Raw genomic sequence first — 14659 nt, forward strand, 5'->3', positions numbered from 1 at the left:
ATAAAATAAATACTACTAAGCAAACTTTTACAAGTTATAAGATTCATCTTTGGCTGGGACTTACAAGGCACCCAGCCCCAAATCAGGGAGCTTATGTTATACCCCACATCACCAAACCAAGACTTAACCGAACTCCAGTTTTGGCTCTCCCAGAAAGGGACTCTTAAACCAGTCAGGTCAGCACTAGTAGGCAGTCCGCCTGACAGAACCCCTTCATCTCCTAAAAGGAAAGTGACCTTGCAGTAACCAACCCGCTTTTTTGTCGTGTACAACTTCCTTCTTCCTGCTCACTTCTGACTGTAACACTCTTCCATTTTGTGCAGCTCCTCAGGGCTCCCATCTGCTAGATTGGATGCTGTCTGATTCCAGTCGATTTTTGCTGAAAGTCTAAAAATGTTTAATATGCCTCTGTTTACTTTCAACAAGACTAAAGTAAACGTATTAGTTCTCAGAGTTTTTTCCTCCAGTTTTAAAAATAACTGAAAGCCATCTCATAGGGGTGCCTTTCTTCGACTTTGACTTCACCTGGTCACCATTAAGTCTCTCTCTAGTGCCAGCAGAGCATTGCCACAGAGTAAACCCTTAATAAATATTTGATGAATAAATTAATTGGTATCAAAAGAAAATTCAAGCTGTGTATGTTCCTCAGTTCTGTGTTTTGCTAAGGAAAGGATATTTGCGTCAAGTACGATACTGTGAGTGAATATATGTTTGGTCTTCTTTCAGGTCTGGCCCAGAGCTCCTTAAGCCCTTAGAATTCCCTAAGTGTTAAGAGCATTAATGAAGTGACTTTTGGATGCACCTAAGGATGGGAACTGGCTGCCTGAGAACCAGCCATGTGATTAGGGGGTTAGAACTAGAAGTCCTTGACCTACACTAGGGGGAAGTCCTGGACATTGGATCAATCACCAGTGGCCAGTGGTTTAATCAATCAAACCTATCCGGTGATGTCTCCATAAAAACCTAAAAGGACTGGTTGAGAGAGCTTGTGGGCTGGTGAACATGTGAAGATTTAGGGAGAGTGGCCCCCCTGGAGAGGGCATGGAAGCTCCACACCCTTTCTCCAAGCTTTGCCCTGTGTGTCTCTTCCACTTGGCTGTTTCTGAGTTATATCCTCATATAATGAACCAGAAATCCAGTAAGTAGCATGTTCCTCTTAAGTTCTATGAGCTGCTCTAACAAATTAATCAGGCCCAAGGAGAGGGTCAATGGAACCTTCAGTCTATAGCTGGTCAGTCAGAAGCCCAGGTGATAAACTGGACTTATGATTGGCTTCTGAGGCTGGGGGTGGTGGGGAGACAGTCATATAAGACTGAGGCCTTCCCCTGTGGCGTCTGATGCTCTCTCTGGGTAGATACTGTCACAACTGAGTCAATCTGTAGGACACCCAGCTGGTGTCCAGATACTTGTTGAACAGTGTGGGGAGCACCTGCCCTCAACACACACACACACATACACACACACACACACACTCTCTCTCTCTCTTTCTCTCACACAGGGAATTGGTACTAGATCATTTTACAAAGAAAGTAGCTGAGTATAAAATACTTGTTGTTCATTAATTGAGATGATGGGTGAGAACCTCAAATTTTAGGCTGGGCCAAGATGCCCAGACTCTTAAAACTAGAGAAAGATGGAAGGTATCTAAGTAGTCATAGAATCCCAAGATGCTGGTCGATTCCCTTTAGAGCAGCTGGACTGGCCCATGTGAAGGGAAGTCCTATTTCAATCATGTCAGTCATAATGAAGGAGCTGACCATGAAATGATCATCGAGACAGATCTGTCTCTGGGGTCAATCCACAGACTGCCAGATTTGGAAGACTAACAGACTCCTGTCTGGGAGTATCAGCTGAAGCCCCAAACCAAGAATAGCAGTGACATGTGATTAACTTTCTTTGGGGTTTTGTTTGTTTTTGTTTTTTAATGTTTTATTTATGTATTTAAGAGAGAGGAAGCATGAGCAGGGGGAAGAGGGAGATGGAGACTCTCCCTGCTCAGCAGGAAGCCCAACACAGGGCTCCATCCCAGGACTCCAAGATCATGACTTGACTGACTGAGCCACACAGATGCCCCAAGACCCTAACATTCATTCTCCCCTCATAACTTGCTAAGAGGGGTGGCTGGGCTAGTTTTGACCTGCAGCTCTGCCCTCCTGTGGGCTTAACAGGAGAAAGGGAAGGATCTGTCAGCCTGATCAGAGTGAGGATGTTTTTGAAGAGCATGTTGGCTTGTGGGAGGGAAGTGTGATTTTCTACTCCTCCCCCCATCCAAACTCAAGGCAAATAATGCCTAGAGTGTGGTGGTTGCCCACCTGCAAAGGAGAAAGACCCAGTACCAGGCCAAACTAGAGGAGGTTCAGAGAGTGGCTGGTGGGGGTCAGGAGTTGAAGGTATTATGGAATGAGGATGGGTTGGAGGATGGAGGGACATTTTGCTTTTCATTTCACTTTCTGTTCCACTTAAATTTTTTTTTTAAGATTTTTTTTTTTTAATTTGGGGCACCTGAGTGGCTCAGTCTGTTGTGTCTGCCTTCAGCTCAGGTCATGATCTCAGGGTGCTGGGATCGAGCCCCACATTGGGCTCCCTGCTCAGCAGAGAGTCTGCTTCTCCTCTCCCTCTTCCTCTCTCCCTTGTTCGTGCTCTCTCTTAAATAAGTAAAATCTTTAAAAAAAAAAAAAAAAAAAGAAAAAGGAAAAAATATACAGTGGAAAAAAGTCTCTTCAATAAATGATGCTGGGAATACTGGACAGCTATATGTAAAAGAATGAAATTCGACCATTCTCTTACACCGTACACAAAGATAAACTCGAAATGGATAAAAGACCTCAACGTGAGACAGGAATCCATCAGAATCCTAGAGGAGAACATAGGCAGTAACCTCTTTGATATCAGCCACAGCAACTTCTTTTAAGATAGGTCGCCAAAGGCAAAGGAAACAAAAGTGAAAATGAACTTTTGGGACTTCATCAAGATCAAAACCTTCTGCACAGCAAAGGAAACAGTTAACAAAACAAGAGGCAACCCACAGAATGGGAGAAGATATTTGCAAATGACAGTACAGACAAAAGGTTGATATCCAGGATCTATAAAGAACTCCTCAAACTCAACACACACAAAACAGACAATCATATCAAAAAATGGGCAGAAGATATGAACAGACACTTCTCCAATTGTATGTCCAATGAAGACATACAAATGGCTATCAGACACATGAAAAAATGTTCATCATCACTAGCCATTAGGGAGATTCAAATTAAAATCACATTGAGATACCACCTTACACCAGTTAGAATGGCCAAAATTGGCAAGACAGGAAACAACATGTGTTGGAGAGGATGTGGAGAAAGGGGAACCCTCTTACACTGTTGGTGGGAATGCAAGTTGGTGCAGCCACTTTGGAAAACAGTGTGGAGATTCCTCAAGAAATTAAAAATAGAGCTTCCTTATGACCCTGCCATTGCACTACTGGGTATTTACCCCAAAGATACAGATGTAGTGAAAAGAAGGGCCATCTGTACCCCAGTGTTTATAGCAGCAATGGCCAAGGTCGCCAAACTGTGCAAAGAACCAAGATGCCCTTCAATGGACGAATGGATAAGGAAGATGTGGTCCATATATACTATGGAGTATTAGGCCTCCATCAGAAAGGATGAATACCCAACTTTTGTAGCAACATGGGCGGGACTGGAAGAGATTATGCGGAGTGAAATAAGTCAAGCAGAGAAAGTCAATTATCATATGGTTTCACTTATTTGTGGAGCATAACAAATAACATGGATGACATGGGGAGAAGGAAAGGAGAAGGGAGTTGAGGGAAATTGGAAGAGGAGGTGAACCATGAGAGACTATGGACTCTGAAAAACAACCTGAGGGTTTTGAAGGTGGGGGTGGGAAGTTGGGGGAACCAGGTGGTGGGTATTAGGGAGGGCACGTATTGTATGGAGCACTGGGTGTGGTGCAAAAACAATGAATACTGTTATGCTGAAAAGAAATTAAAAGAAAAAAAAAAAAAGATTTTGTTAAGTGATCTCTACACCCAACATAGCGCTCAAACTTACAACCCTGAGATCAACAGTCACAGGCTCCAAGACTGAGCCAGGTAGGCAACCCCCACTTAATTTTTAATTGTTAAAAAGCTGATTAAATTTATTGCTTGCTTTGGCAGCACTAAAATTGGAACGATACAGAGAAGATTAGTATGACCCCTACACAAGGATGACATGCAAATTTGCAGTGTTCCATATTTTCATCATGATGAGCACTGAATAATTATAGAATTGTACACCTGAAATTAATATAACACTGCATATTAACTTATACTTGAATAAAAAATAAAAAGACCGAATAAATGTAGAAACAGCCCATGTTCTTGGATAGGAAGAATAAATATTATAAAGATATCATTTCTCAAATTATTTTACATTTTTAATGCAGTTCTCATGAGAATTCCAGTGGTGTTTTGGTTTTGTGATTGGATGTTTTGTTTTGTTTTTGTGGAATGCTGACAAAGGATTTGAAAGCTTATTTGCAAGAATAAATTGGTGAGAATGACTTGGCAAATTAAAAATAAAAAAAGCTTGTTATATTTATATTTAATTTGTTTCAAAGCCACTTTGGCCCCTCTCTTAGGGGAGTGACACTTGGAGATGTTAAATCAATGCTTCCCCAGTATTTTTTTTTTTCTTTTTAAGTTTTCATTTAATTCCAGCTAGTTAAGGGGTTGGGTCATTGGGGAGACCCTATCTATGACTCTTGATCTTGCGGTTGTGAGTTCAAGCCCCACGTTGGGTGTAGAGCTTACTTTAAAAATACAATAATAATAATTCCAGTTAGTTAAAATACAGTGTTACGTTAGTTTCAGGTATGCAATAAAACGAATGCTTCCCCAGCTCTCAGGTGCCTAAAACCACTTGGAGCTCCAGTAAATGCAGGCTCTGATTCAGCAAATCTAGGGTAGGGCCTAAAGGTTTCCATCAAGCTCCCAGGTGACCCTCTATGGCTGGCAGGAGAACCACACCTTGAGTAGCAAGTGTTAAGCTCCTTGCCCAAGGATACCCAACCAGCTCTGGAATTCTGACCTGTTGTGTCCCAAATAAAGAAATAGATTGACATTTACTCTCGACAAATAAAATATATCTACCTGTTTACTTTAAAAAAAAAAAAAAAAAAGATGGGCTTATTCTCGCCTTTTCTTTTAGTTTATCTTGACAACCCGTGGAAATCAGAACGCTGTAGATGGTCGCCAGCCACCTGCATTGCCTGTTATGCTGGCTGTTTCTGTGTTAGTGTGGGGAAATGGTTTGTTTTTAAACAATTACAAATGATTCTGTTCAATCACAGCTTCCCATAGAGTTAGGTTTCCCCTTAAGCAGTTACGTAGCCAGTTACATAACCAGCAGCTTGAGATAGTGTCCTTTGTCCTTTACTAGGAATTTGCTGGAAAAGAGCCCACCAGAGTGAAGCCGTTCCTTACTCCTTTCCTAACCCTCCCCTTGGGTCACCAAAGGGAACCCTGCTTATCCCACTGAGCAATCCTCCTGGGCCACACCAGGGACCCATTATGTATGGCCATACCTCACACTGGGGGGTCCTGGGTACCAAACCATTGCATCAAGCCCTCCTGGCCTCCCTCAGTGGCAGGGTTCATTATACCCCTTTTAGAGACAAGGAAACAGAGGCTCCATCTTATTAAATTTTTGGCCAAGGTCACACACCCAGGGGTCAAAGCTTTATCCCTTTGATGCCAGAGTCCCTGCTCATGACCTCTTCACTCTGCTGAAAATCATAGGGTCGCCGCTGCGGCAAGTCTTGGAGGAAGACCCTGGGGTCTTTTTGGTGGGTTTCAGTAGAGCAGGGCCCTGTTCTGTAACCTGCCTTCCCTCCTCATGGAGAGGACTGTAGCTTTCTTAATTTTCATATAAAGGAGATTAACTTCTGTTTCAAACACTCAGAAGTCTCGTCTAAGCCAGTTCAGTTCACCTTAGTTGCTTGCACACTTTCTGGGGCAAGTCAGGGCTTCTTCATCAAGTCAAAGGTCGCCTCCCTTTCCTTTTCCCACAGAAGTTCTTAATTGCTGATTCATTCTTGTCTTTCAAGTCTCTATTTCAGTGTCAACTCTCTTAAAATTTATTTTAGGTAATCTCTACACCCAGTGTGGGGCCTGACCTCACAACCCCAAGATCAAGAGTCACATGCTCTTCCAACTGAGCCAAGCAGGTGTCCCTCAATGTCACCCTCTTAAAGAGACCATTTGTGACCATGGGAAAATCACCCAAACACTGTTTCACTCCTCCTGGAAAAAAATGACCACCTGCTGGCATTTTTCTAGTTGGTTTATTTTGTCACTTGTGTCTGCCCATCATCACTCCCACCAGTGCTTGGCATTAATAGATGCTCAGTAAATATTTGTCAATAAGTAAAGTATCCCTGGGAGGAAACTTCTGATTTCTTTGCAGGAATGTGAGAAGAGGAGGGGAGCACCGAGGGAGCAAAATCACTAATGACAAGTCTTCTCATTACTTCAGTCTTGTGCCCAAAATAAGCACCCAACAAGGCTTTAGTAATCCAGGAGTTAGGTTTGGGTCTTTCCAAGCTTTTGTCTGGTATGAAGAAATAAAACAGTTGCCCATGACTGTGGCTTCCTATCCACGGAAGGCTGGAAGAGAATGGAAATCCTGAAAACACCCGGGATGGGCTTGGAAAGAAGGCCTTCTGCCCTCCTTCGGGACACACCAGGGCTCTTAGGGAAAGCTCTGAGGCGAAGTGAACCGGATTTTTCTCTGCACTCTAAGCTCCTGCCTGCCCCTCCTTCTTCTCCACCCCTCTGTTGTAAGGCTTGCCCTCCTCTCTATCGAACTTTGTCCTATTCGGGGATAGACTATTTTTCCAAGCGTCAACAACATTCCCACGGCTAAAATTTTAAAAGCGAATAAAGAGGGTGAACTTTTACACCTTTTGCACAAACTGCAGGCCAATTTCCACTGTAACAGTACCTCACCGGGAAATGTAATTTGATAGAAGAGTGAGGTTTGTTAATCTTTTGGATTCCTTTTTTTTTTTTTTCCCTTTTTGCTGCCTAAACTGAAAATGTGTGCCACCTAGGGGTCCTGCATGCACTGATCAGAGAACGAGACTGTGACCAGCCAGGCCTGACCCCAGAGACAAGTGGGCTCAAGCTAGCACTTGAGGGCCGTCATTAAATTCACTTCTGGGCTCCCCTGTGCCACTCCTCCCTTCTGTTCTGCCCAGTTTCCATTACTTGTCCCAGTGAGCAGGTAACCCCACTTGTTGGAATGGATTACAAAGAAAGGGCATTGCACAATAGAGATTGAACCGTGCCCAAAGAGGGATCTGGTCTTTGCCCTCCAACCCCCAGGAGACGATCTCTAAACCCTGAGAATGTCCTGCCCGATAAGAGTGATTTTACTTGGGTACATTGTGCCATGCCAGATGGTCCAACAATGGGATTTGTGGCGAGGGCTTTGGTCATGCAGTATAAGGTTAGCCCTTGGATAGACTAGAGACTGAGGTCAGCCATGCGGGCTGCTGACCATGCCCTTGAGATCAAGCCCCAATAAAAACACTCCACACCATGGCTTGAGTAAACTTTCCTGGCTGGCAATCCTCCATGCATATTGTCACGCGTTATCTCTAAGAGTTAATGCTCTCCATGACTTCACTAGGAGAGGACAGCTCTGTGTGTGTATGGAGCTCTCCTGGCCCCACCATATGGGTCTCTTCCCTTGGCAGATTTTAATCCATATCCTTTCACTGTAATAAATCATAACAGTGACTACAATGGGTTCCAGCAAGTTCTGAGAGTCTTTCTTGTGAATTCTCGAACTTAAGGTGGTTGTGAGGATCCCTGGACTTGCCATGCGTGTCAGAAGTAAGGATAGTCTTGGGACCTGTTCCGGAACTTCACAGGCACTTACTAGGAATCGGAACATGGGCTCGCCTGTCCTGGATCCGTCACTTACTGCCTGGATAAGCCACTTCATCTCCTTGAACCTCCATTTCCTCACTCAGTGGGGAGGGTGTTGTCTGTGTGCCCTCTAGAGGCGACTTCTGTGCAGACGGACATGGAAGCAAAATGGCTGGGCACGTTGTCCAGGTCCATGTCAGTGCGCCACTGGCACACATGTATCAGACGCCCTCCCTCGTCAAGGCAAATTTGGTAATATGGTGACGACGTTGAGGACCCCATTCCTACAATCTGACTGTGTCCGTCTAGACAGAGAGGAAAGAGTGGTTGGCACCTGGGTGGCTCAGTGTGGTTAAAGCCTCTGACTTCGACTCAGGTCATGATCCCGGGGTCTGAGATCGAGCCCCGCATCAGGCTCTCTGCTCAGCAGGGAGCCTGCTTCCCCTCTCTCTCTCTCTGCCTGCCTCTCTGCCTACTTGTGATCTCTGCCTGTCAAATAAATAAATAAAAAAAAATAAAAAATAAAAAAATAAGGTCTTAGGAGCCGCTTAATCTGGTGGAAGAAGGCAAGCTCCGTGCGCTTCATAAGACACGAATTGAAGCCACAGTACACCTGTCATCAGGACCAAAACTCAAAATCTTGACAAACTACTCTGTGGTGAGGCTGTGAGGAAGTGGGCACTCGCACGTGTCTGATGGGAATACAAAAGGGTACATCCCCTGATGAAGGGACTTGAGCAACATCTAACTAAAGTACACAGTATTTACCTTTGACCTAGAAATATCACTTCTGGGTACTATCCTAGTCACCAACCCCCATATATATCTTCTTTATAGCTTTCATCTAGATTCACCAATTGTTAACATTTTTGTCACATTTGCTCATGAACAGTCTTTCCATGTATGTACGTTTGTGTCTAGATATACGTGTATATATGTATGTGTCTACCTGTGTGTTTATTTAATATAGAGGCATTTTTGCTGAATCACTGAGACTAATTTGTACTCTTTGCACCTAAATAATTCAGAGTCTATCTCCTTTTTTTTTTTTTTTTAAGATTTTATTTATTTGACAGAGAGCGAACAAGCAGGGGGAGCTGCAGGCAGAGGGAGAGGGAGAAGCAGGCTCTTGCTGAGCAAGGAGCCCGATGTGGGGCTCGATCCCAGGACCCTGAGATCATGACCTGAGCCAAAGGCAGAGGCTTAACCTACTGAGCCACTCAGGCGCCCCAAGAATCTATCTCCTAAGAACAAAGAGATTCTCTTACATAATCTCAGATTCAAATTCAAAAAATTATTGTATTATTGTTTAATATATTGTTCATGTTCACATGTTGCTAATTGTCCCAGTAATACCCTTTATAAACCTTTTTTTTCAGGCTTGGCTCCAGTCAAGGATTAAGCAAGACATTTAATTGTTGAATCTCTTTACTCTCCCATGATCTATCTGGAAGCACTTCTCCATCTTACTTTGTCATGCCATGTACATTTCCGAAGAGCACAAGTGCCTAGTTTTGTGGAGGGCCCCTCGGTCGGGGCTTATCTGATTGCTTCCTTGAGCTTATTCTGGTTCCACATTTTGGTCTAGAGTAATGTGATTTCAGTTTGTCCTGTTATTAGTGTTTGAGTATTGGACACATGATGTGGTAGTCAACGTGATGATGTCTGGGATAGTTCTCACGATAAAGGTACTCTCTCCTCTGTATAATTAATAACTACCTGTGCGGAGGTACGTAGAGCCTTCGTTTATACCCCTCTCCAAACTGCCTCGCCCCAAAGAAATCAGTTAATGAACTCGGATTTTGTAAAGAAAATGGAGTCTCCCCTGACTTTGGCAAGATCCCAAAAATATGCCCATCAGTGTGATATCTATTTTCAGAGTAAACGGGACAGCCTCAAGCTCAGGAGTCTTTAGCTGGTCTCCCCAAGGGGTCCTTGGATAGAATTCAGAACTTGGCTAGGAAAGCAATTAGGTTGATATTTTCACCACCCTTTTAGTAAAATTCATTATTCTTTTCTTTTTTTTTTTTTTAAAGATTTTATTTATTTATTTGACAGACAGAGATCACAAGTAGGCAGAGAGGCAGGCAGAGAGAGAGAGGAGGAAGCAGGCTCCCTGCTGAGCAGAGAGCCTGATGCGGGACTCGATCCCAGGACCTTGAGATCATGACCTGAGCCGAAGGCAGCGGCTTAACCCACTGAGCCACCCAGGCGCCCCTCATTATTCTTTTCAATTATGAATGAGACAACAGCATAGCAGTGCCAGTGGCTGTGCCATTGGAAATTACAAATGTTTTTATATCGCATTACAACTGACACAAAATTATTTACCCTCATCATACCTTGGAAATCCTCAGTTTAATTAGACTCCCCACTAGATCTTGCTATTCAGTGTATTAATAAAGAAGGCACTTTGGGTGCCTGGGTGGCTCAGTGGGTTAAGCCGCTGCCTTCGGCTCAGGTCATGATCTCGGGGTCCTGGGATCGAGTCCCGCATCGGGCTCTCTGCTCAGCAGGGAGCCTGCTTCCTCCTCTCTCTCTCCCTGCCTGCCTCTCTGCCTACTTGTGATCTCTCTCTGTCAAATAAATAAATAAAATCCTTAAAAAAAAAAAAAAAAGAAAGAAAGAAGGCACTTATATTACACATCAGAGTTTAAATACATTTTGGTGTTAGGATTTCAACAATATTTCCTTTGTAAACCTGTGTATTTTATTTTATGCACTTGTCTTAATGTGTTTGGGCTGTTGCAACAAAATTCTAGAGGCTGGGTAGTTTATGAACAACAGATCTTTATTTATTACGGTTCTGGAGGCTGCAGGTCTGAGATCGGGGGCCGGCAAGGTCAAATGCTGATGAAGGCCATCTTCTGGCTGCGTCCTCACGTCCTCACGTGGTCAAAGGGTCAGGGAGCTCTGCCTGGTCTCTTTTATAAGAGCATTAATCCCACTCATGGGGGTTCCACTCTCCTGACATAAGCAACTCCCAGAGGCCTTGCTTCCTAATTACCATCACATTGGGCATTTGGAATTCAACAGATGAATCTGTGGGGGACACAAGCAACCAGACCATAGCTGCACTTGGGAACATTATCCTGAGCAGGAGTCCATCGCACAAAAAAGGTTAACAACCCTTGCCTCCGTCCTCTCTCCTCTCCAGCTGGCCCTCCTTACTCGCCCAGGATAACCTTTTGAAAACACCAGGCTTCCTGGTTTTCCTCCAATGGCTTTCCAGCATTTGCTGGTTTAGATACCAGCATAAAAGAAACTGCTTGGAAGTTTGCCGCCATCTGGTCTCCGGTTTCTGGCCCTACCCAAACACAGCTTTGTTAAGTGGCTCAGGATGTGGCCTTGGTGGGGAGAGGAGAGAAAACCTGCTGCTCTTCCATGACCCCAGACCAAATGATTCCTTCCCTTTGTGTTTGCTCGTGTCTTTCCTGTCTTCCTGACTGGATGGGAAGACCCTTAGGGACGTTCTTCATCTTAGCAGCTCCCTGCCACATGCTGGAACACTGCACACGGTTATAAATTAGGTTTGTGGGGTTGAATAGATGCAAATCCCCACTCTGGAGTAAGAACAGGCAGGCTCAGATGAGAAGCTGCAGGGTTGGAACCGAAGGCTTTTGGTCGCTGGCCTGGAGTCCCCAGTACGCTATAGAACACCAAGGGTGTCACCACTTTATGACCTGGGATTTCTCTCAAACAACTATGACTTCTGTGTTCTTACTGGATTGAGGAAACAATCTTTCTAAGACAAGCTTAATGCAAAGATAAATAAGTCAGCAAGAATTATACCTGCCAGTTTCTGTTTGGAGGTGACATTTGCACATAAAGTGGTTCCCAAAACCCCTGAATTTCTTCTTCCCAAGAACCTCACTGGCTCTCTCTAATTTCCATATCTGAAAAATGCCAACGATTCAGAAAAGTACAGAGAATGATTTAATGAACTCATCACCTACATCCAACAATTACCATTTTTTCTTTTTTGCTTCATGCTTCCTTTTATATCATTTCCCGAAGCATTGTACAAACATCATAGCAGCTCAACTTGAAATAAAGGACCGTATATTCCAGAACCGTAATTTCTTTGTCATACAGAAGAAAGTTAAAGTTTGCACAATGGTGACTTTTTATATTGTGATTTTTCTACATTTATTAGCAGGAGTCCTCTGTAAAGCGGAGGCCTTTCTCCTCACTCGGGCCTATTTGGTCACCCTGAAATACAATTTCTGTAGGAAAGGCAAGATAAATATCCACATATTTCCCGTTAACGATTCATGTTCCAAGTAAGAATTTGGAGCAATAGCTACCATCAGTGGTGACGAAGCATTATTTTAGGGACAAAAGAACTTTCTCTTTTTGTTGAATATCATCATGAGTTCGTGATTGGGGGTTTCCTTGTGGGGGGCGGTGGTCTCATTCTAGAGTCTCAGTAAAAACAAGTTTGTTTTGTTTTTTACCTTGTTAACTCATAATTCTAGTTTTCCATCTTATCCATATTGTGATATGAGACAATTTCATTGTGCGCTGGTCAGTAGTATACTTTATGCTTTCCCTTTGCTACACTTTGATTATAAATCCCCTTGGATTGGGCACCTGTATAGCTACCCATACTTCATATGATAGTTAACTTTATGCCTCAGCTTGACCAGGCCATTGGGTACCTGGACATTTAGTCGAACATTATTCTGTGTCTGTAAGGGTGTTGTTGTTTTTAAGGAGAATAACACTTGAATGAGTAGACTGAGTAAAGCAGGTTGTCCTCCCCCATATAGGTGGGCCTCGTGCCATCCACTGAAGACCTGAACAGAACAAAAAGACTAATTAAGACGGAACTTCTGCCTGACTCTGTGAGTCCGAACGTCCATCTTCTCCTGCCCTCCAACTACAACTTACATCCACTCTCCTGGTTTTCCAGCTCACCGACTGCAGATCCGGGGACTTCTCAACCTCCATAATCACGTGAGCCAGTTCCTTCCCTGACTAATGCATTTTGCTACCAAGATGTACCTTCTTGTGTTTCTTTGTGTCCCGGTGCAAGCATGAACTTGCTACATGATGGGCAGGCAGGCACACACTTAATTTCTCTGTGTTCCAAGGCACTTCCCTCCAGACCGGATGAACCTGGTTACACAATGGCAGCTGTGTGAGAGTTTTTTTGTTTTTTATTTTTTTTTAAAGATTTTATTTATTTATCTGACAGAGAGAGATCACAAGTAGGCAGAGAGGCAGGCAGAAAGAGAGAGGAGGAAGCAGAGAGAGAGCCCGATGCGGGACTCGATCCCAGGACCCTGAGATCATGACCTGAGCCGAAGGCAGCGGCTTAACCCACTGAGCCACCCAGGCGCCTCTGTGTGAGAGTTTTTGATGCCTCACATTTTCACTGACACTTTATTTGCATTTTCTTAAGTTTATGGCATTTCCTTTCTGCCCCACAGCCTTACTGGCTTCGTTTAGCCAGAAGTCCACACAGATCAAAGTGCCCACAGGAACTCACATCCCACACTCCTCGCTAGCCACCCATTCAGAGATGAGCTCTTGGCCTCATCTCTCACTCTCAGACGACCCTCTCCTGCTTCCAGCCAAGTGGGCCTTGTGCTGCTCCTCAGCCACACAACTTTGGTTCTCAAGCCCTGTCCTTAGCTGCGTGCTCTGCCTGGACAGCCGCTCCCACAGACACACTCAACTGTAGGACTTGTCCTTGAAAATGTCTGTGATGTTGTAATTTATAATAAGAAATACGTATGTAGGGGGCACCTGGGTGGTTCAGTTGGGCTCAGTTCATGATCCCAGGGTTCTGGTGCAGAGCCCTGCATCCGGGCCCCATGCTCAGTGGGGAGTCTGCTTCTCCCTCTTCCTTCACCCCTCCCCACCTCAGATAAATAAATTAAAAAAAAAAAAAAAGAAATACATATTTGGTCTTTGTCCCCACACCTGGCTCAGAGCTTCTAAAACTCTGGGAATCTCATAAGTAACAATAGCCATAAGGTGTCTTGATATTCTGAACAAGCCCCTCTCGGCCCCATGTGAGTTTATGTCAGTGTGGGGATTTTGGGGAAGCCCCAAAGGTTGGTGGTTGGTTTCTGGGGAAACAGACGTGTGACTGGAGGCTGAAACTCTCAGTCCTGTGTCTCCTGACCTTCGGGGAAGGGAGAGAGGCTAGAGTTTGGATCAATTGCCAACGGCCTGTGATTTCATGAATCCTACCTATGTAATGAAGCCTCCATAAAACCCCAAAAGGATGGGGTTCAGAGAGCATCCAGGTTGGTGAGTATCTGGAGGGGCTAGGACAGCGGTGCACTCGGGGAGGTTGTGGAAGCTCCACGCCCCTTCCCTCGTACCTTGCCCTCTGCATCTCTTTCATCCAACGGTTCCTGAGTTACACTCTTTAATAAACCAATAATATAGTAAGTAAAAAGTTCCTTTCAGCTCTGTGAGCCTTGCTGGCAAGTTAATTCAACCCAAGGAAGGAGTTGTGGGATCCTCCAATTAATAGCCAATCACCAGAAGCACAGGGAACAGCTTGGACTTGCAGCTGGCATCTGAAAGGTGGTGGGAGAGGGAGGGGAAGCCTAGTGGGACTGAGCCCTTAAGCTGTGGGAGCTGACACTATTCTGACACTGTCTGCAGGTAGATAGTGTCAGAATGGAGCTAACTGCCCATGGCCATGGCGACGGAGAAAACACGTATTGGAATTGCGTTCCCTTATCTTTGCTTCTGGTGGAAGTGAGCATAAGT

At 44.4% G+C, this 14659-nt stretch overlaps 1 long non-coding RNA gene and 1 other non-coding gene across 2 annotated transcripts in view; both read left to right on the plus strand.

The window, feature by feature from the left end:
- Positions 1–13114, plus strand: part of LOC123393388 — a 34188-nt gene extending 21074 nt beyond the window's left edge. Inside the window, exon 4 of the long non-coding RNA XR_006608158.1 lies at positions 12697–13114. This is a non-coding gene — a long non-coding RNA (uncharacterized LOC123393388). The remainder of the gene's footprint in view (positions 1–12696) is intronic.
- Positions 4141–4248, plus strand: LOC123393405. Its single transcript, XR_006608170.1, has one exon. It is a non-coding gene; the product is annotated as a U6 spliceosomal RNA (small nuclear RNA).
- Positions 13115–14659: the final 1545 nt, after the last annotated feature.

This window comes from Mustela putorius, unplaced genomic scaffold, assembly GCF_011764305.1.
Source record: "Mustela putorius furo isolate JIRA1106 unplaced genomic scaffold, ASM1176430v1.1 tig00000832_pilon_pilon_pilon, whole genome shotgun sequence".
Classification (NCBI taxonomy): domain Eukaryota; kingdom Metazoa; phylum Chordata; class Mammalia; order Carnivora; family Mustelidae; genus Mustela; species Mustela putorius.